At 37.1% G+C, this 24,496-nt stretch overlaps 1 protein-coding gene across 1 annotated transcript in view; it reads left to right on the top strand.

Annotated features, from left to right (window-relative positions):
- The window catches only part of PLCL1 (phospholipase C like 1 (inactive)), a 437,313-nt gene that overhangs the window by 219,837 nt on the left and 192,980 nt on the right, over positions 1–24,496 (top strand). The window lies entirely within an intron of this gene.

Below are 24,496 nucleotides of genomic sequence, written 5' to 3'. Positions count from 1 at the left end.
TAGTTGTATTTTCTTCAAAATATTCCATTCTAGAGGGCAGCTAGGTGATGCAGTAGATAAAACAATGGCTTTGCATTCAAGAGGACCTGAGTTCAAATCTAGCCTCAAACACTTGACACTAGCTGTGTGACCCTGCACAAGTCACTTAACCCTCATTGCTCCACAAACATTACATTCTTTGATCATTCTGAGTAAACAAATGTCTAATACACTTGAAAGAGTATTATATTCCTTATTTGAAAATCTTATCATTCAAGAAAAAAAAGATCAAATGCTTAAAAAATCTTCATGTCCAATATCCAGCTATGAGGAAAGACCACAAAAAGAACTCTGAGAGACCTGGAGAGATACCATTTATTCCAGAATATGAAGCCTAGATTAATAATATAAAAAGACATATGAAAACAAAATAGGAAACCAAAAAGAAATAATTTGATTTACAAATGTTTATTTAATAAATACATCTCTAGTTTTTTCTTCATGAGTGTACTAATTATGGAAACAAATAAACTTTGTTCCATTTTCACAGTTGACTTTATGATTAAGGAAGAGATTCAAATGCCCAAGTCAGCTTAAGGTCTAGGCCACAAAGGCTCCTCTCCCCCAGTCCCCAAACGAATTATTTAACCTTTCATTTTACTGGGAGACTGATCTAAAGATTATTGAAGCTAACATTTTCATGTTTATATACACATAGCCCATCAAGTATGTTTTGTTTCTTTTTAGTCTTTCTCAATTCATTCATCTAAAAACCCAACAAATATCTCTAAACTCTCCCCACCAACAAATAACACAAATTCTTAATCTTCACCTTATATTTTATTTATTCTGTAGAACAGTAATATTGTCATGAAGCACAATGCATTTGCTCTTCTTTATTTTCCAACATTATTATCCTTATTATATGGAGATAGGAATTTTTGTAAAATTTTAGCATTTTCTCTTCTGTTTATGCAATATCATTATTAAACTTCTGGTTTCTTTGCTTATTTTAACTATTAATGTATTAAATCTTGTAATCTTTTGTGCCAGCCAAGGATGTACATAGCAAGGCTCTCCTCCATGTGTCACTGAGGAGGAAACATCAGTTTTCAACTACAAAAATGAAAATGAATTTTTGAAGGACTAGATTTGGAATATTGAGATCTCAGCAACTTCAAGATTCCAACAAATATTCAAACTACCACTCTGTTCCCAGGTGAGGGTAAAGGAAGAAATACTATTTAGATCAACTTAACAGAATATAGCATCTATTTTTGAAGCTTGGATGATAAAAAGAGTGAATGCACATGAGATATCAAAACTGTTGGAAAGATTTTTTTTTTAAGTAAACTCATCATTGAAGGGAACTCCCAGTTTATAAATCCCCTACACAGATTTAGAGAGAGAACTTTTAGAGCTGCATGGTCTAGTTAGAGATTAGGTCACTCATCTGTAATCCTAAAGCTAGTGTGTTTCAGACACAAGACTTAAACCCAAGTCTTCTTGACTGTAAGGCTGGTCCCTTATCCGTTATGCCATTCTCTCACAATAGATGCTTTAAATGAAGAAAAATCTTTGAATTTGCATCCATTTATTTACATAAACACATTTGCATTTATGTACAGAAGTCAAAATTTAAATTGGATGGAAAGTTTTAAGTAGGCTACATTCTATTGTTGTTTTCACTAAATTATTTTGAGAAGGAAAACTTTGTAGAGATTAAAAAAAATGCTGTTAGTGAACATTAAGCTCACATTGATTCCCAGGGAGTGCCTTTACTACTGATATTTATAGCATCGATTTCCTCTTTCCTGAACTAGGTTGCAGTTGAATTTGTAGCTGAGTCAAGTTAAAAAAAAAGATGCTTAACAACATGGGGGCAACATTATTTAAGACTGAATAGTATTCATTATACAAAGAAAAAGAAAACCTGTTGTAGGAAGTGACCAAGGAATTGGGATTATGTCATGAAGACCCATACTGAATGATTGCACTTTCGAAAAGGCTGGCTGACAAATTTTGTCAAAGTAATTGAAATATGAGATTTGTCTTGTAATATCTAGAGAACAAATACAGTTTCATTAAAACAACTTTGTGGCATATTCAGAATGGTTATATCCCATTTCAAAATGCCACTTTTATCAACTAAAAGAACAAGCAAATGTAGGAAGCATAGGAGTGTGTCATGAATGCTGTGTCTGTGAATGGGGTTCTAGAAATAGTTATGGGAAACATACAGTTAAATAATTTGAACATAGTCAGGCTTATGCTTGGGACCTGAGTATGTCCCAGCTGGAGTCAAAATTTCAAATGTAACATCCTCCCATAATCTTTGCCATAATCATGACATAGTAGAAAAATCATGAGCTTTGCCGTTAAAGTATCTTTGTTTAAAGCTCACCTGTGCCACTCACTGTCTGGGTCACTTTGGTTAAATAACAAGTTCTGTGAGCCTTAGGTTCCTCATTTATAAAAGAGGGAGCTAGGCTATATGATCTCTTAGCTTACTTCAGTGCTCCTATAATGTTGGGGCTTCCTTTTTAATTGTTGAATGAATGAATGAATGAGGAACATTAATTAAGGGCCAACATTAATTAATGTGCCAAGATTTCTCTGCAGAAAAATATTAGACAATTCTTGCTCACACTTTAAAGTTGACAACAGGTAACATAAAGTTCAACTGGAAGACAGGTAGAAAAGCCTAGGAGTCTTAGGTGTTCAACAGAGATGCAGATAACAAGACCCAGGGATCCTTAGATTATATCAGTGGGTCACATGACAGTGCTGGGTGATGTAGAAGGAGGACTAATGTTTAGACCTAGAAGACCTGATAATACTATAGTAAGGTAGACAGTAACATCTGGTAGTCCTTCATTTCACCAAAAGGAAGAGAGTTGATGACCTCCATCTGAACTAATCCATGTAATCAATCAAAAAGCCCAGGGGGGTTTGGGGTCACCCAGGTGAAAGGGAAAGAGAAAGGGGGAAGGTGCTATGGGGTAGTAGGTCTTCCTGCCAGTCCTGGATAGATTCTGAGCCTCTCTTTCTGTTATGAAGAGTGTTCCTAACACCCAATGCTTGATGGGTTCTGTGATGTCTTGAGGCTGAGGAAAGCATACATCAAATAGTAATTCTCAAACCATATATATATTTATTTTTTTGGGGGGGCAGAGCAATGGGGGTTAAGTGACTTGCCCAGGGTCATACAGCTAGTAAGTGTCAAGTGTCTGAGGCTGGATTTGAACTCAGGTCCTCCTGAATCCTGGGCCAGTGCTTTATCCACTGTACCACCTAGCTGCCCTATACTAAAACCATATTAAGGGGAATTTGTGCATGACTAGGTGGCACAGTAGATAGAATGCTGGGCCTGGAGTTAGGAAGACTCATCTTCCTGAGTTCAAATTTGGCCTCACTTAGTAGTTGTGTGACCTTGGGTAAGTCACCTAAACATGGTTGCCTCAGTTTCCTTATTTGTAAAATGAGTTGGAGAAGTAAAATCAAATCACTCTGGTACCTTTGCCAGGAAAACTCCAAATGGGATTATGAACAGTCAGACAAAACTGAACAATGACTGGACAACAGCAACTAAATGAGTCCTGCTAGAAGAAAAATGACTGCATATAATGCTACTTCAAGTTATGTGATTACATAATCAACTGTCATTATTATCATGTTATTGTAATAAGCTTGTCATCAGATCAATGTGTGAGAGTTCAAAATTTTCTGAAAGATTTTATTATTTTTTTTAGAGAGATTCATTCATTCATTCACCATAGTTGTTCCCTTATCTACCTTTTGCTGAGCCTCCCTCCCCTAATGAATCCTCCCTTACAATAAAGAACAAAAGTTACCAAGAGAAGGGAAATATGTTTCTTCATTTTTTTGGTGGTCATTTAGTAATTACTCTTTAATATTTTGTGATAGTTGATTAGAATAGGCATTTATAATAACCATATAACATTTGAGATAATTAGAGTTAATTTGCAAGTTGTGATTGTCTGAAATAGTTTGTAAACAAAATATAAAACCCAGAAAAAAGTTTGAATCTGTGAATTTCCCGCAAGAGTTATTTTAGGCTAAGCTCTACTGAGTTGTAATGTAGTTTCATGTAAGAATTGTTCACCCTTGGGAGGCTCAATTTTATCTCTGTGTCAGTAATTTTCTTTCTAGGAAACTACCACACACTTTGAGTGGGGTATTATTGGGGTGAATGCTGAATGGGCAACTTGTGTGTATTTATACACACATAACTATACATATATACATTTACATATATTCTGCCTTGGTAGTATGTAAAAAAAACAACTCTCCAAGGGCAGGAACTAATTTTGCTTTTTTCTTTGTATCTCTGCTATCAAGTACACTTTTAAAAAAGGCTTATTGATTGATTGATATACCCCAACTGCTTGTTAAAGGTTTTCTTTAACTGTGTTTTATTAATGTTCACTCGTAATTTCCCCCTAAACTGGATACCATTTAAACCAGTGATTTTTCAATTTAGGGGAATAATGTAATTCTAGAAGCCATATTTGAACTGTGCTTCAAAAGAACACAGCAGGACAAAAAGAAGCACAGAAAGAGATGGGTAGGCAGATGGAAACCAATTAATAGAAACATAGATTCATTTCTTAAGACTCAGAGGGGAAAAGTGCAAAAAGCTGCCAATTACTCCAAGGTCCTTGGGCATGAATCTTAATTGCTCTCTGGGGTAGTTCATTTCTGTTTAGAAAATGATAGTGCCAGGAAGGAAATAGTGTCCATTTGTGGGAACCAGTTTGTGTGCATTTCAATTTTTATTTAGTTTATTAATTTCAGATTTAGATATTTATTGCACAGCTACAAATTCTACTGAAGTTTGTGGCTTTTAATAAAAATCTGACTGAAAATTAATCTCTTCAAAAATTATTTAGACTTGTTTTAACAGGTCTAAATATGTCAAAACCTAAAGTTGCCTTTATTTCAACCTCTACAGGCCAAAATATTGAATGATATCATGTAAACCACCATGAAAGGCACCATGGGGTAGAAATGGTTGTTAGAGGGCCGGTCACAGAGTCAGGCCAAACTGGGTTCCCATCCTACCCATCACATATAAAGGCTCTGTTACTCTAGGTAACTCACTTAACTTCTTAGTAAATATCCCCAGGCAACTTTCTAAGGCTATACGTTGCAGAATAGTTGTCAATCTGCATGGGTAGAAATATATCCTAACCTCCATCTTGCCACACCAAGGAAATCACAGGTCCAGAAAAACAAATAAACTCTGTGCAATTAAATTAAAAAGCAAGGAATTTCTAAAGCAAATCACATTTTACACAGAAAAGGCGAATTCATGGTTTTAAAACACAGAGCTAGACAAATAATGATGCCTATTAGAGACAGTGGCATACATACCACTCAATTTTTTTTTTTTTTAGTGAGGCAATTGGGGTTAAGTGACTTGCCCAGGGTCACACAGCTAGTAAGTGTTAAGTGTCTGAGGCTGGGTTTGAACTCAGGTCCTCCTGACTCCAGGGCTGGTGCTCTATCCACTGCGCCACCTAGCTGCCTCCCACTCAATTTTTTAAAAAGAAAAATCTTCTCTCTCTCTTTATATATGTATATATATGTATGTATATGTATATATATATATATATATAGAAAGATTAATTTAATATTTGCATATCAGTTATAATGAACTCTCATTCTGGAACAAATTCTCTTAAGTCCATCTTTTAGAATTCTATTCTCCTCTTGCAGTCAGTCATTACAGGGTTTGGTTACCATCTCCATTCGCATTTCTTCCTACACACACATTTTCCTAATTTACTACTTCTACATGGAGCTTGAAAGGGACTTTCTAGATCTCACAATCCCCAGATGAACCTAGTGGGTTCAGCATAAACATTGGGTACACCAATCATGACTTTTTGAAAAATCACCTACACAGATGAGGGAAGTGAAAGAATTGTAGCATGTAAGAGCTAGAAGTTAGCTTAGAGATGCTGACCTTTTCTTATTTCTCAGCTTAGGGAACTGAGTATCAGAGAGGGGGAAGTAGCTTATTTGCCTAAGTTCACACAGTGGTTAATGGAAGAGCCAGAACTAGAATTCCAATGTCCAGATTCCCAAGTCAATGTTCTTTCCATGACTCCACCCTGAGCCAAGAAGGAGGGACCTAAATTTTTCCCTCACCCACTGAGGCACAGCTGGATAAACAGCTGCCATTTGGAAGAAAGATTAAGCTTGCTCTATTTGGTTCCAGAGGGAATAACTAGGAGCAATGGGTAAAAGTTCCAGGAAGGTAGATCTCGCTCAATATTAGGAAAAAAATTCAGAGCAATTAAAGCTTTCCCAAAGTGCATTTGGCCACCTTGTGAGGTATTGAGATTCCTCTTCAGTGGAGGTGTTCAAGCAGAGGCTGGAGGATTATTGTCAGGAATGGTGGAGAGGTAAAGGGTTAGAATAGATCACAGTTGAGGTACCTTCCAACGGTGAAATTCTTGGAGCCCTGAACGTTTTCACTTGTTAATTTGAACCTTTTGTGTTGAGCTTCAATATATAAGAGCCGTATTAAAACTGAGAAAGGACAAATCGCCATAATTTTACTGAACTAAATGCCCAGGGAAATTTACCCATTGCACTTAGCATAGTGTCTAGCAAACAGTAGGAGCTTAATAAATGCTTATTGATTGGTTGATTGAATGATTTTGGTTCCAGTGTTTGGGTTTGGTCCAGGTATGATCCAAGAGGATCACAGAAGCCAGAGGAACACAAAATATATGTATTATTGGCTATCATAAGCTTTTGCAGACTATTTACTGAGGTGGGTAGGGAGAGGGGAGGAGAATGGCAATCAAAATGACTATAGCCAAGATGTTAAGAATTGTTCAAATGACACTGAGGAAGAAATGTGAAAATTGCAATGGACAAAATCATTATCCAGGGGCCATTGAAAAGATCATTAGAACTAATAAATTACTGAGTATCTCACACTGTGAAAATGTATAGGCAGACACCAATTCAGTATTCCCCCCACTAATAACAACACCCTAAATTAATAATGGTCTCCTGGAAGGAAAGTTGCTGATTCAGAGATAAAATAAGGCTTCTCAAGGGTGAACATTTTTTTCCCCATTAGAATACATGCAAGGGCTCCTTAGTGATTTATTAGTACAGGACCAATGGTCTTTTCATTGGTCTTATGAGCCTATGAATTATTTTCATTAATAGTAAGTCATTGTTATATAGGTAAAGAAAAGAGTTATCACCTATTTACAGAGCAGTCATCATCCACAAATGCCTTGCCCAGTATCAACCAATGAATCAGAGTTAGAGCTTGAAAGGGACTTTCTAGAGCTCATAATCCCCAGATGAATGCTGAGACTAGCTGCCTTTCTCAATGTAAAGGGGACACTTTAAAAAAAATTGCCAACTCAAGCACTCTACATACCAATGTTTTCTCTGTTCCATTTTTACTTGTCTTAGGTAAATTTTCTTATTTTAGAAATTTCAATAGTCCAAGATACAGCTCAAGGGGGGAGGGCCTTTGAAAGAAAATTTTCTGAAACGAAGAAAGTTTTCTCTGCTTGTTTTATTTATTATGATGAAATATTTGAAGCTAAACAAAGAGAATAGTCTTTGAAAATGTGCCAGATCAGTAGTTATAGGTGTGTGATCTTGAAGAAAATCAAAGGTACAGGGGGTGAAGTGGATAAAGCACTGGCCCTGGATTCAGGAGGACCTGAGTTCAAATCCAGCCTCAGATACATGACACTTACTAGCTGTGTGACCTTGGTCAAGTCTCTTAACCCTCATTGCCCTGAGAAAAAAAGAAAAACAAAGAAAATCAAAGGTACAAATAATAAGTACTAACCTTTAAAAAGTGCTTTAAGGTTTTGCAGAACATTTTATGTATAAAATCTGATTTGATTTTCCCAATGACCCTGTGAGGTATGTGCTACTTAATATTATCCCCTTTTTTGTTCAGTTTTGTCTGACTCTTTGTGACCCCACTTGAGGTTTTGGCAAAGATAATAGAGTAGTTGGCCATTTCTTTCTCCAGCTCATTTTATGGATGAGGGAGCTGAGGCAAAGAGGGTTAAGTGACTTGCCCAGGGTTGCACCACTACTAAGTGTCTGAAGTCAGATTTGAACTCAGGAAGATGAGTCTTCCTGACTTCAGGCCTAGTGCTCTATCCACTGGGCCACCTCTATTGGCCCATTTACAGATAATTAAACTAGGGCTGAGAGAGTTTATGACTTGCCGAGGTGACATAGCTGGTAAATGTCTTTGGCAGAATTTGAACCCAGGCTTTACTGTCTATTCCTTTCAATAATCATCTTCCTTATTTCATTTGAAATATGATTTGATTTACAAATATTTGAGTCTCATGCAGGTTTTCAGGCATACAGCCATTGTATAAAGTGATATCAATCAGTTAGTCAATATATCTTTATTAAGTGCCTACTGTTTGCCAGTATCCTTGCCTACTGTATCCTTGCTAAACACTGGAGATAAAAAGAAAGGCAAAAGACAGTCCCTGACCTTGGGGGAGACTACATGCCAACAAATATGTACAAAAAAGCTATGTATAGGATAAATAGAAAATGATCAACAGATAGAAGGTACTAGAATCAAGGATTTGGAAAGGCTTCCTATAGAAAATGGGATTTTAGCTGGGACTTGAACGAAGTCAGGAGGTAAAGATGAGGAGGGAGAAGAGTAGCCAATGAAAATTCCTGGAGTTAGGAGATGGAGTAACTTGTTCAAGAAACAGCAGAGGCCAATGTCACTGGATCAAAGAGTACATGGGAAGGTGGAAGGTGGAAGGTGGAAGAAAACTGGAAAAATGGGGGGAGAGGAAAGCTAGCTTTGAATGGCAGAGTATTTTATATTTGATCCTTGGAGGGGGGGAGGGAGCCACTGAAGTCTATTGAGTATGGTGTGTGTGTGTGTGACATTGTTGAACTGGAATTTTAGGAAGATGACTTTGATAGCTGAGTGAGGGATGTACTAGTGTGGAAAGATGCTTGTGCCAGACTGAGCAACCAGCCAGTTACTGCAATAGTCCAGGTATAAGGAGATGAGGCCCTGTAGTAGGGCAGAATTAGAGAGAAGAGAGTGTATACGAGAGATGTTACAAAGGTAAAATCAATAGACCTCGTCAAACAGATTGGATATGGGGATAAGAGAGAGTGAGAAGTTGAGGATGACACCTACATTGTAAGCCTGGGGCATTGGAAGAATAGTGATACCTTTTATAATAATAGTGAAGTTTAGAAGGGGAAAAATTTTGGGGAGAAAGATTAGGAGTTCAGTTTCAGTCAGTCAACATTTGTTGTTGAGTTTAAGATGTGTATTTCATAGTACACATGAAGCAGCAGTTAATAATAATAATTCTGGTTGATATCTTTATAGTGTTATGGTTTATAAAATATTTTGTAGTATCTCATTTGATCCTAAATGAAGTATTATTTAAATTAATGAAATGTAAATCTCATGACATTTTTTCAAGTCATGGCTTTGAATTCTAACAGTTTTAGAATTTTTTTGAGATATCCTCTCTTATTTTGTATTTCACCATTATCCCTTGGATCTTTCTCTTTCAAGTCAAAGACAAATTGAACCTAATCACCACTAAGTTGTGTTTGCATTATGCACAACTTTGTTATCAAAGAGCAGATCTTGCTTACAAAGAATTTATTAGAATTGGCTTTATTAGTCATTGCAACAATTAGGCAGACCTGTGGAGAATGGGTACTTTCCAATGTTCAAAAACCTAAGCATATTTAAGAGATTGTTTCAACATCTTGTTTTCTCTGTCTCAGGAGTTGAACACAATCTTGCCTGGGAGAAGTAGAGAAATAATAAATCATTTCCTCAATTTCCTTCATGATAACTTAAAAGAGGACCAAAACTCTGTCCTTGTCATTTATTGTAGACCCTAAAAAGATTATGTGCTCAGATGCAAAACATAACCTTCTAGAATAATTCTGCCCATGAATAATTTTTTAGCAAAATATCTATTCTTAAATTAATTTTTATTGATGTCTTTTTACATCACCATAGCGTCCCCCAAGTTTCCCCTTTTCCTCCACCACCCCCTGCTAGAGAGTCATCCTATATATTGAATAGTATTTTTAAAGAGAAGAAAAAAAACAATGTAACTGATCGATACATTGAAAAAAGTATGTAAAGTGTGCAACACTTGTGGGCCTCCCATGTCTGCAAAGGGTTCTGGTGGGAGTCTCTCTTTTTTCTAGCCATATGTGCTCCTTAACACTTCTGCAACATTCACTTTTGATGTGTGTGTGTGTGTGTGTGTGTGTGTGTGTGTGAATGCATGTGTGTTACTCTTTCTGTTTAAACTGTTTTAGTCATTGTATATGCTGTTTTCTTGACTTTGCTTCATTTTGTACTGATTCATAGACATCTTTTCATGCTTTTCTGTATTCATCACATTCATATTTTCTTATAACACGGTAATAGTCCATTAGATTCATGTACCACAAGTTGTTTAACTATTCCCCAACCAATGGGAAAGCAAAGTATCTTTAAATGTTAAATGGGCATATGTAAAATAACCCACTTTTAACATGTTCCACTCAACTTTTTCTGTAAATATTGAGCATTGGCTCTTTCTTTGAGCTACAGATGGATACAAATGATTCGTTTGGATACTTTTAATGGAGTGCTGTGGCCTTTTAAATTTTCTTCTTGGCTGTCTCCTGTGTGGTCCACAATATCAACATTGTTAAGTTGATATTAAGAATAGATTTGTATTTTGAATTCGAGTTTAGGAGAAGGCAAAGCATGTCTTCAGTGACTGTTTGGAGTGAGCAAGTGAAAGAATTCACTCAGTTCGAGTGCCAGAAAAACTATTTATCTTACCCAGAAACATTTGCAACTTTAGAAATAGCTTTTCTTAGTTGTTTCACTGGCTCTTTATTGAAGACAGGATATAATAACAATTTGTACACTTAATTGAAAAGAAAAAAAGGGCAGGGAAATAGAATGTATCCTTAACCTTCCATTTTTAATTGGAACTAATCTTGTTGCTATTTACTCCTTTTGTGCTAGTGTTTGATTCATTTGAAGACATGTTTTAATGAGGGTTTTACTGTGTAAACATCAATGATATTATTTTCTAGGACATAATTCAGAATATTTTATGTGATTTTTATGAAGATGATCTTTTTTCAGATAACTATGGGCATGTTTTGGATTCATTTACAAAAGAAAAACCTTAGGAGGCCTGAAATTTAGCTAGATGAGGCAAGAATGGTCATAAGGAAACATCAGAGTGGAAAGTGTACTTGGTTTTCTCATAAAAAAAGGTTTTGATCCTCAAGACAAATTAGCATTTGGCATTTGAGTGTTTTGAAATTTATGTAACCTTGTCAATGAATGGCAACAATTATGATACATTTAGCAACAAAACAATTAATGGCTTCTACTGGAACAATAGCTCTCTTGGATTTCTTAAAATAAGCAACATTCAGCCAACCAACAGTACTTCTTTGTTTTTGTTTTTTTTTTTCTTCTTTCTCCTGCAGTTTACCACTGCTGTTCATGGGTTAGACAACAAAGTATTTGTTTCCCCCTCAGTCATATTTGTTGAAAGATTGGGTAAAATATATTAAATTCTCTTAATTCAAAATACATGGAACCAGAAAAAAAATGTACCAGAGAATTATATAGCTTCAAAAGATCATTGAGATCGTAATTCAGCCAGAATAGTTAAGTAACTCACCTGAGTTTGCACAGCTAACTATTAGTGAAGCCAAGATTTAACATTCCATTGCTGTTTTCATACAATGACATCTTTTCATATCATGTAACATGGTTCGATGTTACATTGTTACAGAGTGTTACAATGTTACAGCATGCTGACACTGGAGTCAGAGGACACAGGTTCAAATCCTTACTGTTTTACTGTCTCTGTGAATTTGGACAAATCATTTCCACAGCTCTGGATCTCAGTTTCCACATCTCTAAAATGAGGGAGTTGGATAAGACGACCTCTGAAGTCTCTTGCAGCTTTAGATCTATGAAATAAGTAGCCACAGTTCTGCAGTAATTTGAAGTAACATATAACTTTAAATTGATTGAGAATGGTTTGATAAAGTGAAGAGAGCAAGAAGACCTGGTTCAAATCCTGATGAAACCATGCTTCCAACCAAGCTTCGAGGACTTTGTCATTCCCCTCCACTCTGGTGCTGGTAATTTAGGGGAATATATCTTGTTCAAAGTGAAAATCACTTCTCTGGTTACTCTTAAGAGGTAGGGCATCTCTTAGCTTATCCTTGCCTGCTTAGCTCCTTCCCACCAAATGTTGCTAACATAAAATTCCATCATAAATAATAGTAGAGGGCAGCTAGATGGCGCAGTGGATAAAGCACCAGCCTTGGGTTCAGGAGGACCTGAGTTCAAATCCGGTCTCAGACACTTGACACTTAAGTAGCTGTGTGACCTTGGGCAAGTCACTTAACCCTCATTGCCCTATCAAAAAAAAACCCCAAAAACCAAAAAAATAAATAATAGTAAACTTCTTTATTCAAGTAAGCAGAAATTGGAGAAATTATAGATTGGAATTTGCTGAAGAATATAAAAAAAATGAATGAGTTCTTTATCTCGGAGTGGGATGAGATATCAACAAACCAAGAGCGAAGGCCTGAAATCACCCAAGTACATCAATTTTCTAGTTTCTAAGAAGGCAAGCTGGAAATCAGGGACATGCTGACTAGCTGGTTTCTATTACATATCTGCAGCTTCTGTCTTCATGTGTATCTCTGCTGATGAGTGTCTGGAATTACCTTTCTCTCAAAAGCTCTGCCACAAACTGTTCCTTACACAGGTACGTTATGTTGCCTCAGCATTCTATCCACCAATCCATTGCTACATCTCCTTTTGCACATCCGATAACTGCATGCAAAATACCTCAGTCTGAGGTGGAAGTCCAATCATACTGGAACATTTATTACCTGCGTGATCTTGGGAATATTACCTAATCTCTCTGTGCCTCCATCTCCTCATCTGACAATAAGGGAGTTAGATTAGATGATTTCCAAGGTATTTTCCAACTCTAACATCCTTTGATTCTTAGAGAATAATAAGTTATTACTATATATTTGTCTTTGTAGGCATTTGAAAATGTTAATTTATATTGTTGTCAACACATCTAGCCTATAACCCTGGACTTTTGCAGGCTAAACTTGTTGAAATACAAACTTTGGTGGGTTTTGCCAAGCTAAAAATATCTTGAGTATAGGTCCAGAAATGCACTGTTGTTTAAGAATCAGTCTATCTAATTTCAAAGAAGCTCATCATAGGAGAGTGGCTACCAGGTTTTTTTTAATCAGGGGGAGGACACAGGGATTTATTTAAAAAACATTTATTAATTCATGGAAGAGTTATTTGTATTGGTAGAAGGCATGTCTAGACCAATAAAATCAGAGATCTTTTTGATATCTAGACCATTCTAAGTATTAAGTGAATTTGCTTTTTTAGAAACATCTATATTTTCATCTTGCCTGTCAAAAATTAATTGAGCATCTCCTATGAATATACATATATGTGTGAGAGAGAGGAAAAGGGAGAGAGGCATATAGTCTAATATTAAAAAAAGAGATTAAGAAAGAAAAAAGGAAAAGAAACAAGAGAAGAAAAAGAGAAAATAAAAGGAAAGAATGTTTGTTGCAGATGACCCTGATTAATCTACTTTGGTGGATTAGAAAGAGGAGTGGAGAATAAAAAGGTTAGCTGTTTCATTATCTACAGGTGGGTGGTAGAAATATAGCATAGGAAGTTAAAAGATGTTGTGTTACTGAACAAAGGTAGAGAGATGAGAAGACTGTATCAGGTTTACAAATGAAAAGCAATGAAGCAATCTCTCTCTCTTTCCTCTCTCAGCAGTACATCGATCTTTTTTTTTTTTTAAGTGAGGCAATTGGGGTTAAGTGACTTGCCCAGGGTCACACAGCTAGTAAGTGTTAAGTGTCTGAGGTCTGATTTGAACTTGGGTACTCCTGACTCCAGGGCCAGTGCTCCATCCACTGCGCCACCTAGCTGCCCCACATCAATCTTTTTTAAATTTTATTTTTTGGTAAGGAACAATTTATATAATGGATTATATTGTTTATATATATATGTATATGTGTATGTATGTATGTGTGTATATATGTATATATATATATATATATATATATATATATATATATATATGCAGCTTGGTGGCACAGTGGATAAAGGACCAGCCCTGGATTCAGGAGGACCTGAGTTCAAATTCAACCTCAGACACTTGACACTTACTGTGTGACCCTGGACAAGTCACTTAACCTTCATTGCCCCACCCAAAAATGTATTTAAAAAAAATATATATATATACTAAATAGTTGGAAAGCTCATATTACATGAACCATTAAAATTCATAAGGTACCGAATGATGTTCTTCTCTGACAGGGTATTATCAGTCACTCATTCATTTATTTAACAAATATGTATTAAAGGCAGATGAGATACAAGGATTTATTCCAGGCTCTGTGAAGAACACAGAGACATAGAAAACAAAGTTCTTGCCCTCAAGCATCTTACGATCTAATTCAGAGAGATAAGACATGTACACAAGTTCCTCTACTATATTACATTATAATTGCTACATACATGATCCAGACCATAGTTACTCTGAGTTCAAAGGAGAGAGAGATTTTTTTCGTTTTTTTCCCCAGCCTTATATGTTATTTTTGTCATGCACGCTTTGTTCCACCTAACTAGCATTCTTCCTCTTTTTTATACATAGCATTTCATTTCTTATCTCTGTCCCTTTGCATATTCTGTTTCTTTTGCCTGGAATGTACTCCCTCCTCACATTTCCCTCCCAGAATCCCTTGTTTCCTGCAAAGCTTTGCTAAACCTCAGTTGTTGCCTCTTATATTAAGGCCTCTGTCAGTGCCTCTCCCCACCAAATTTCATTATATTATTTTGCATAAACTCATACATGTGTACCTTTCCTTATAAAATGTAATTCTCTTTAGGGTGAGGACTGTTTTGTTTTTTCTTTATAGCCTTTATTTTTATCCTTATATGTGTACAAAATCTTAATAGTAGTTCTTGTTATAGGCAAAGAACTGGAAACTAAGGGGGCTGAATAGATTTATATATACTAATTTAATGGAATACTATAATGCCATAAAAATGATGAAAGGAATGGTTTCAGAGAAACCTATGAAAACTCAAATGAAATGATACAGAATGAAGTGAACAGAACCACATCAACATTGTAAAGTCAAACAATTTTGAAAGACAGAAATTCACCAACCATGATTCCAGAAGGCCTCTTGCCTTTCATGACATTTGTTCAAAACAGTAAATAATAAATTTTCTTACCTCAAATGGGCCCCTATGGGTATTTAAATGCTGGGTGATGTCTCTTGGCTCCTCAGAATTCCAGAAGATGATAAAGGTAATGGATGGACAGATGATGGACTCAGGGTGCTAACAGACAAATGATATACAAAAGGTGTAGAATGAGATATAGTTTTTGGACATGGCCAATGGAAGAATTGGTTTTGCTTGGTGATGCACAAAGATTAAAAATAGTTCAGTGTAGATTTAATTCAATTTTTATAAAGATGTTTCATCGAAGTGAAAAATGCTTTCAAATCTTGAAAAAAAATCCTAGAAGATTAGTTATTATTTTTAAAGGGGAAAAAAATCAGTCAGCAGGGATTAACCTAGAGTCAATTTAGAGTGTTTTTCATGAGGGTTTAGGAGTTACATTGTTTGAGCAGAGAGTACTGATTACCTGCATACAACACACAAAGACCAAATGTGTTGGGGAGTAACAGCAGATGGTAGATCAAAGCCAGAGGAATGCTCTTTTGCTGGATGGAATATTGATTTTGGAATGATGTTTTCTTTTTGTAATGCTTTTATAGAAAAATTCTCCAAAAGCTGAAAGCGCAGGCCAACAAGAATGCCTCTTGACTTGTATGACATTTGTTCAGGACACTAGATAATATATTTCTTACTCAGATGGACATCTACAGCTGTTTAAATGCTGGGTGAAGTCTGCTGGTTCCTCTTCTGACTCAGGACATTTTGGCTAAGCAGAATTTATTTTGTTAGAAATGCCCTTCCCCCACCCCTCAGGTTTACATAGTGCAGCTAAAGGCCAGAAAATTGAGTTCTCCTCAAAGAGATGCTAATCAGTCGCACAAATCTGTAGTGATCAGAATGCAGGCTATGCTACATCCTGTTTTTGCAACTCCTAGCATATACTGTTTTACTGGTTAAAGGACCTAACTTGCAGGAAAGAAGAAGGGCAAGGCTTGCTTTTTGAGGTGAATTAACTGTAAGGCATATTTTGCACTAGAAATTGTTGTTGTTCAGTCATTTTCACTCGAGTCTGACCCTTCATGACCCCATTTGGGGTTTTCTTGGCAAAGCTACTGGAAGAGTTTGCCATTTCCTTCTCTAGCTCATTTTTATAGAAGAACTGAGACAAACAGGGTTAAGTGACTTGCCCAGGGTCACATTGCTAGTAAATGTCTGAGGCCAGATTTGAATTCAAGAAGATGAATCTTCCTGACTTCGGGCCTAATACTGGGTTGCCTAGCTGCACAATGCATTGGAAAAGTTTATTAAATAGCTCAAATGAATGACTGTGCATCCAGGCCACTCATGCTCCTTTTTTCTAAACTGAGAGAGGCAGAATAATATGGAAGATAGAGCACTACAACTGAAGTCAGTAAGATCTGGGAACAAATCCTGCCTCTGATACTAATTGTGTGAGCATAGACCAGCAGTGTTACTTTGTTAGCCTTTGTTTCCTCACAGGTCCATTCCAATAAAAAGCAAGGCGGGCTGGGTTTGCTAGAATATCATACCTGTAGAATCTAAATCACAGGATTATCACAAGGAATAAGAGAGATGATGTATATAAAGTACTTTGCAAACTTCAAAGTATTTTATATGAATGTCGGCTATTATTGTTGGATGAATCAGGACCAGATAGCCAACCTGATCTTACTGCTCTTTACAGAGAACCACAACACATATTTTCCCCCTACAGTTTTGTAATCAAATTCATTTTCCCCCTATCCACTAGATACTTTAAGTCTTCACCCTTAACACATGCAACTTGACTTGTCATGCATGCCATGGACAGCAGGGGTTTTTTGGCAAAGAGAATGTGCCTGTTGGGATAGTCTTGGAATCTTAGGAATAATGTTTCTATAGGGAACGCCTGCCCTGGGACATTTTCTAGTTGGCTCTGGTACCTGAAAATCCTGGATTTGTTTTGATATGTGGATGGGATGCAAAGTACAAGGGTGATGTGTTAAAGTTAATGGAACTTAGAAGAGAGACACAAGAGAAAGAAATGACAGCTATACCTGTCTCCTGTCACTGGTGTTAGATTTAGTAGTACAATAAGGTATTAACCTATAGGGGATTTAATAAGCATTTCTCATCAGTGATAGAGTTTCAAAGATAAGTAGGCAGGCAAGCCAGACCAATGCACAAAATAGTTTCCCCAAGGTCTTGCATCCATAGGAACACAGTTGGCTCTCCCAAGCTCAGGAAACTAAAGAAAGGAGAAATGAACACTGCTCTGAAAGATTTTGCCTTGTGAATTGGAACTAGGAAGTGATTGGAATGTTGCATTCTGGGATACATGCCTCTGATGCTTTCTGATTCTACTATGATTTTACTGATCTAATTAAACTCTTCATGAATTTGAGGGCCAGTTGAATGTTAACTATCTGAATATGCTAGAGGGAGTTGACAGTGCAATGGGTGAGTCAGGAATATAGACAAATATGGAATATAAGTCTACTCATATAATGACAGTTGCTGTGGGGGTTTTTTTTGAGACACCATTTGTCAAGGTAGGTATCAGCCTGTATTATCTTAGAGATTTTCTTATCATATCAATTAATTGGCAGCCAACAGTGTGCCAGGCATTGGGCTAACTGGAGCTCTGCTTTGTACCTTCTTGCTTGTTACATACCTATTTGTGTACTCGTCTTTCTTTACTATTATAAAGAAAATTCCTTCACATGGTCAATGTTTGATTTATCTCAGTATCGCCAGCACCTGGTATAGTTCTTTGCTTTCAAAAGGCATTTAATTATTTTTTGAATGACTCAGTAAATGTTTGTTGATTGATTGAACAAGCTGCCCTCTGCTTTGGATAACATGTAATCCTTTCCTTCTCATAGTCCTATAGTAATACCACTATTCAAAACAAAACAAAATAAAATGATTGCTTTCTAGGAGCTAAGCAATGTTGTTAGTAAGATGGTCTTATCAGCTGAATCTCCTAGAATGGAAGGGTCAATTCTCAGAATGCTGTAATGAGATTTCTTATTTTTTACAATTTGTACCTGAACTTTTGATATTCCTATAATAGGTGATTAGTATTGCAAACAGCAGAAAGAATCTTGTCTGTTGCTCATTTTGGGCCTCTGGAGATCTTTACAAGAGAATAGTTACAAGATAGCCCAAGAGAAACTACCAGACCCTCCAACTACCAGGTGACTAGGGATGACCTGAATTGTGCCTTGTAGAAACAAACAACCTTGGGAAGTCTCAAGGAGAGCAGCATGATAACATCAGGAGAATACATTAGTGGTTTTGTGGCATTTGTTTGTTGTTCTGAAAAGATGCAACTTGGGATAGCTATTCTACTTCCTTGTCTATCCAGGGAATCCCCCTGAGATAACATATAGTATACATATTCGTTTCCCAAATTGGCTTTTATTTCTAGATAATCTTTGTAATCCTTTATTGTCTGACCATTCTGATGTCTGTTCAGGATGAAGAGATCCCAGAGTTCAGGAACAGATTCAGTTTATTTTACCATATTCAGCTGTTAGTTAAGTGGCTTAGTGAATAAAGTGCTGGGCCTGGAATCCTGAAGACTTCAGCTCAAATCCTGGCTTCAGACACTCCCTAGCTGTGTGACCCTGGGTAAGTCATTTAAGCTCTGTTTGCAAATGGAAAACCACTTCACTATCTTTCCCAAGAAGACTCCATATGGGAACACAAAATATTGGACATGACTGGATAACAATATGGTCATAACTAGAGATTCTTCCACTTAGAATTTTGAACACAATTTGGACAATAACTAGTGAGTGGCAATGAGAGTTAGCCATTAGCTTCACTCACTATTCATTAAACCTTAATTGTTAGCCATTTCTGCTTAGACAGGAAGGGGAAGTCAGTGAAGGGCCAAGCAAGTCTGGCTTTGTTTTCATGGAATATGTGGAAACTTATATGCTATGATTTCAGCTAGGTTAAGGTGTGCTCTCAAAATAACTTACCCTTTCAACTCTTTGATGGGTGAAATTTTACATTTTAAGATTCATTGTTTTGGCTTTCCTTCACCTGTTAAAATGTAAGTGACCATGGGATTGCAGTAAATGAATTTAAAAGAGTCTTTCCAGAGGTCAGGCTTTAGTAGAGGAAGGGCGTAGAGAGTAGGGGAGTAGGGAGAGAGAATGTGAGGGCACTGGATTCTTGAATAGGAGGCACAACAGGTGGTGATGCCAGAGGATAGAGGAAGAGGCAATAGAAAGCTGGGGCCCATGGAAGATAAATTTTGCCTCTTTCACAGTTTTGCCCCATGACTAGACCCAAAGAAGAGCTGAGGTGTGTATATGTATGGAAGTGTATGTGTGTGTGTGTGTGTGTGTGTGTGTGTGTGTGTGTTTTGGTAGAAGGGGAAGGGTTGGGGAAAGAAATGGCAGTTAGTGAGTTGGGTAAACTTAATCTGTTCTACTTAATCAGCTTACATAACACTCACTACAAGCATCTCAAGTCCCCTTGTAATGCTGTATATAACAGTTTTTGATTCTAGACAAAAGTACCTTTTGTACTTAACTAGTGGGGATTGGACTTATGAGGCCAAATATAGGACCCATGGTGTAACATGCTTAAATTGGAGCTGTTCTTTTTATTCAGGGCATTACACTCAAATTAGTAGATAACTATGTCAGGTCTCTGTTTTCCATTATGTTGTATGGATGAGCAGATGTACACTGCATTGGCAGTCAAATGAACTATGTTTGATCACAGCTTTTGCCACTTAACAAGTGTGACTTAACCTTCTCTGTGCCTCAGTTTTCTTGTAAAATGATGGTAGTTCGATTAGTTGACCTCTAAGATGTCTAACTCTATGATTCTATGAATCTATATTTATTCAAATTTCTAAAAGATAAATGCCATAAATTGAGTTCCTTTAGGGTATTATTTTTCTTTTTGACACCCATCACATATAGACATACCTCGTCTATTTTTTTTTCTGAACTAATGTCATAATTGCCATGTTAAGAATAATTACATCAGGGGCAGCTAGGTGGCGCAGTGGATAAAGCACTGGCCCTGGATTCAGGAGGACCTGAATTCAAATCCAGCCTTGGACATTTGATACTTACTAGCTGTATGACCCTGGGCAAGTCACTTAACCCTCATTGTCCCACAAAAAAAACAAACAAACAAATAAAATACTAAGGAATACTTTTTATAAAAGAATAATTACATCAGAAAAAGTGAGCTTTGAGTTGACTTCTTAGAAGTCTATAGAAATTTCTATAGAAGCAAAACAAAACTATATCTGCAGAATTTATATGTGTGTGTTAACTGGAGATAAAACTATGTAGCTGGAGGGTTTCTAATAAATTGTTAATTATATTTTTTGTTGCAAAGCAAATGGTACTAAGTATCCTAATTGCCCATTTCAATTGTTAAATTACCCAAAGGATTATCTCTGAAGCCCTTTCCCCTCTAAATCTGATGACAGCTCTTATACTGAAAGTAAAAACTTTGTAAATGTGCTTGCTCACAATAGTTCATAATGTTTTAAATTAAAGAGAAAAGCTCACAAAATCATCGTAGGATTAACCTGTAATTTTCTTACGATTAATTAGATCATTGTGATTATTAGAACCTTAAAGATATTTGCAGCAACAAATTTCACAGAGTTTACTGAGCTTAGCAGTTTAGCTTTTTGTCTCCATTATGTGTGTGTGTAGAAAGAAATTGAATTTCCAGTTTGTTTAACCACAAAGAATAGCTCCTTTTCTTCTCCCTAACTCCAATCAAACAATAGTCAGATGGACTGAGTTGAACTTGGGTGATATGTGGGAAGAATCAGAAGAGATGGCTTTTGTAGAGCTTATACTGAAGGAATACCCATCGCCAATAAAACCTAAAGATTAAATTCAAGGAATAGTACCCTCAAAACAAGCTATACTTAAGAGGAAGCTCTTGAATATATTTTTTTTTGGTGGGGGGAAGATTATTCCTATATGATGCTGAACATCCTCTGACGCTCAAATGTGGATGTTGACAAGGTACAATGGATGGAGCTTTCTAGATTTTCTAATTTTTAAAAGAATGACAGAATCAAGTGGAAATATATAGTTTATCATTTATTGTTTTAGAGTCTAGAGCATGAATTCTTTTTTACAAAAGCAATGTAGTTGTAAATATAATCTCTGGTCAGAGGGCCCACAAATGCACTAATAGCCTGTTCTTTTGTGGGATTTCTTTGTAGGATATTATTCAGAGTATGATGTAACTGATATTCTGTGACTGGATAAAATCCAAACTTTAGTCACTAATAGGCTTTGTTACAAGATAATTAAAATGCAGAGTTTAAATTTCTATAGGGTACTGTGTTCCTACAAATTAGCTCAAACTTTTAGAATCACAGAATTTTAGGTTTGAAAGAGAGATCATTTAGTCTAAACTTTTCATTTTACAGATGACTTAGAGCCTTAACTAAGCAGAACACCCCCCTCTCTTATTTGTTCCACCCCAACCCCCAGGAATAGACATCCCTTATAGCTGCTCCCTACCCTCAAGGTCATGACTGTCAAATCCCTTTCCTGGTTCCCCACTCATCGATCTTCTCTATGTGGACAGACCACATATGGTTTGGGACTCTGTGCCATACAGGTGAGATGCTTGAGATCCATTGTAAGACTAGCTGTAGTAACTCTTAACCTTGCTCTGGTAATAGAAAACATAAACTTAACCCTTTCTGGGCCCTGCACTTTCTACTGTACTCTCTGGAATCTCCCTCTACTGTTAAATTCTTTGATTCTAGATTTTCCTCTTATTCTTTCCATCCTTTGGTACTTGCTGAAACTAGCTTTCTTCTGAAGACACCACATCTCTTGTAACTTCAAGTCTGGATGTATCTTCTCTCTCATTCTCTGACACCCCCCTTCATTCTCATAACTTATGTTCAGTCTCCTCCTTTCTACTGGCTCCTTCCCTACTGCCTAGAAACACGTCTCCCCCATCCTTAAAATGCCCTCACTTGATCCTTCCACCCCTGCTAACTTTCATCCTATATCTCATCCGCCCTTTGTGGCTAAACTCCTTGAAAAGGCCATCTCATATAGGTTACCTCCACTTTCTCTTCTCTTACTCTCTTCTTTTTTTTTTCTTTTTGGTAAGGCAATTGGGGTTAAGTGACTTGCCCAGGGTCACACAGCTAGTAAGTGTTAAGTGTCTAAGGCCAGATTTGAACTCAGGTACTCCTGAATCCAGGGTCGGTGCTTTATCCACTGCACCACCTAGCTGCCCCTCTCACTCTCTTCTTAACCAACTTCATCATTCCAAAGAAACCGCTCTCTTTAAAGTTATTGCTTATCTCTTAATTGTCAAATGCAATGTGGCCTTTTCTCAATATTCATTCTCCTTGATCTCTTGGCGTTCTTTGACACTGTTGATCATCCTCTCCTCCTTAATACTTTCCTTTCTCTAGGTTATCAGGACACTACTTCATCTTTTTTTTATTAAAGTTTTTAAAAAAAATAAATAAAAGTATTTTATTATTTTCCAGTTACATATAAGGATGAGTTTCCACATTTGTTTTCATAGGATTTTCAGTTCCAATTTTTTCTCCCACCCCCCCTTCTCTCCCTCCTCCCCAAGATGGAAAGCAGTCTGATATAGGTTATATATGTACAATCACATCAAACATATCTCTGCATTAATCATCTTGTGAAAGAAGAGTCAGAGCACAAGGGAAAAACCTCATAAAAGAAGGAAAAAAACCAGCCCCAAAGAAGAAACGGTATGGTTCAATCTGCATTCATAATCCACAGTTCTAAATATTGTGCATTATAGCTATTAGGGTGTGTGTGTGTGTGTGTGTGTGTGTGTGTGTGTGTGTGTGTGTGTGTGTGTGTGTGTGTGTAGCAAATGATGGCTAAATGACTTGCCCAGGGTCACACAGCTAGTAGGTATCAAGTGTCTGAGGTCACATTTGAACTCAGGTCCTCCTGAATCCAGGGCTGGTGCTTTATCCACTGTACCACCTAGCTGCTCCCTACCCCCCCCCCCCTTTGTCTTGGTTCTCCTCCTGCCTACCCGACTGCTCCTTCTCAGTATCCTTTGTGGAATCCTCTTCCAGACCACACCCTCTAAATACAGGTGACCCTCAGGGTTCTGTCCTGGGTCTTCTTCTCTTCTCCCTCTGTACTACTTCATTTGCTGTTCTCATCAGCTCCCGTGGATTTAATTACCATCTACATGCTGATGATTCTCAAATCTATTTTGGATGTGTCAAACTAGGTATGCAGTATACATCTTAAGCTCAACATATCCAAAACTGAAATCATTATTTCCCCCCTTAATCCCCGCCTCTTCCTACGTTCCCTATGACTATAGAGGGCAGTACTATCCCAATCCCCCGGGCTTGCAACTTAGGTGTCATCCATGACTCTTCATTATCTCTCACCATATCCAATATATTACAACATTTTCCCCAATCCATTCCCTTCTCTTCTCTGACACTGCCATCACTCTAATGTAGGGCCTCATCACCTCATACCTGTATTATTAGAATGGTCTTCTGGTTGCCTGGTGGCTTCAAGTCTCTTTCCACTCCAATGCATCATCCATTCAGCCATCAAAGTGATTTTCCTAAAGAGCAGTTCTGACTGTCAGCCATATACTCAACTCCAGTGGCTCCTTATCACCTCCATGTTCAAGTATAAAATCCTGTTTAGCATTTAAAGTCCTTCATAACCTAACCCTGCTCCTAGCCTCTCCTGTTTTCAGGCTTATATTTTACTCCTTGCCACATATTCTTTGGTCCAATGACCCTGAGCTCCTTGCTGTTCCATGAATGTGATGTTACATCTCTCAGCTCCAGGGATTTTCTTTGGCTGTTCCTGATTGCTGGGATGCTGTTCTTTCTCATCTCTGCCTTTTGACTTCCTTTAAGTCCCAACAAAAAGCCTATCTTCTACAGGAAGCCTTTCCCAACCCCTCTTAATCTTAGTGTGTTTCCTCTATTATTTCCTGTTTATCCTGTTTATTGTTGTTCAGTTATATCTGACTCTTTATGACCCCATTGGGGGTTTTCATGGCAAAGATACTGGAGTGGTTTGCCCTTTCCTTCTCCAGCTCATTTTTACAGAAGAGGAAACTGAGGCAAATTTGGTTAAGTGACTTTTCTAGGGTCACACAGCTAGTAAGTATCTCAGGCTAGATTTACACTCACAA

This window comes from Dromiciops gliroides, chromosome 3 (assembly GCF_019393635.1).
Source record: "Dromiciops gliroides isolate mDroGli1 chromosome 3, mDroGli1.pri, whole genome shotgun sequence".
NCBI lineage: Eukaryota > Metazoa > Chordata > Mammalia > Microbiotheria > Microbiotheriidae > Dromiciops > Dromiciops gliroides.
Note: the sequence above shows the minus strand (reverse complement) of the source record. Positions and strands in the feature narration are given on the sequence as shown.